Source organism: Bos javanicus, chromosome X, assembly GCF_032452875.1.
Source record: "Bos javanicus breed banteng chromosome X, ARS-OSU_banteng_1.0, whole genome shotgun sequence".
NCBI lineage: Eukaryota > Metazoa > Chordata > Mammalia > Artiodactyla > Bovidae > Bos > Bos javanicus.
In genome coordinates this window covers 91,578,189-91,579,570 of record NC_083897.1, presented here as the reverse complement: position 1 = coordinate 91,579,570, position 1,382 = coordinate 91,578,189, and the positions used below count along the sequence as shown (strand labels likewise).

At 35.2% G+C, this 1,382-nt stretch overlaps 1 non-coding gene across 1 annotated transcript; it reads left to right on the top strand.

The window, feature by feature from the left end:
* The first annotated feature begins 838 nt into the window (after window positions 1-838).
* TRNAS-GGA (transfer RNA serine (anticodon GGA)) lies at window positions 839-910 on the top strand. Its single transcript has one exon. It is a non-coding gene; the product is annotated as a tRNA-Ser (tRNA).
* Window positions 911-1,382: the final 472 nt, after the last annotated feature.

Sequence of the window (1,382 nt, the reverse complement as noted above, 5' to 3'; positions counted from 1 at the left end):
GTAATTCAAAGTGTTGGAAAAGAATATTTTGAGTTTATCCGATTTTGAATTCTCTAATTTCCCAGAGCCTGTCGTTTTTTGGTTTTTCATTTCTTTTCCTTAAATTTGGGAAGTTTTCAAACACTGTTTTTAAAATAAAACTTTTAAAGAAAATGACATTTTATGTCTTAATATCTGTTTGGAGACCCCCAAGATAACTGAAAGTACTGCAACATGGTAGCAATATACTTATTAAAAATAAACTTTAAATTTTGCAACAGTTTTTGGATTTTTAGAATTACTATAAACAGTGACAATTCTCATATTATTATCATTTTATGTTAATATGGTACATTTATCACATTAATATACTGATATTGATAATAATCATTAAACAAAGTCAATGCTTTATTCATACTGTCTCAGCTATTCTCTAATGTCCTCTTCTCTAATGTCCAAGATCCCATCCAGGATACTGACTCACATTTAGTAGTTATGACTTCTTAGGATTCTTGTGGTTATGACAGTTATGTAGATGTGATTTTTTAATGCTCTTGACAATCTGAAAATGATATAGCTATTCCCAAGTTCTCTTGCTTACTTTTAGAATGATAAGATTTTTCCCATCGCTTTGCCCTATCAGAAACAGTCAATATAAAATGGATTAATATAAAATGAGGACATACATATATCTGGGCTGATCCATGTGGAAAATATGTCAGAAATCAACACAATATTGTAATTATTTTTAAATTGAAAATAAAAAACTTTTAAAATATGTTCCTGTTGACAATACTTACTTGTAAATTTATAAAATCCACTTTGACATTTATTTGGAATTTATAGACCATTCAGGGCTTCCCTGGTGGCTCAGAGGTTAAAGCGTCTGCCTGGAATGCAGGAGACCCAGGTTCGATCCCTGGGTGGGGAAGATCCCCTGGAGAAGGAAATGGCAACCCACTCCAGTACTATTGCCTGAAAAATCCCATGGACAGAGGTGCCTGGTAGGCTACAGTCCATGGGGTCGCAAAAGAGTCGGACAGGACTGAGCGACTTCACTTTCACTTTCAGAAAGTGATTATTGAAATAGTTGCATTAAAATCAGTTATGTTTGTAGATGCTTTCTATCCATTACAAGAAGCTTCTTTTCCTGCCTTCTACAATTGTAACAGATTGTTTTATAATAAGCCAATTAATTTCTCAGGCTTCTTTGGTGGATCAGAGGCAGGTTGGATCTCTAGCTTGGAGAGATCCCCTTGAGAATAAACTGCAACCCACTCCAGTATTCTTACTTGGGAAATCCCATGGGCAGAGGAGCCTTGTGGGCTACAGTCCATGGAATCACACAGAGTCAAACACAGCTGAGCAACTAAGCATGCAATATCTATGGAGCCTTTGCTGTG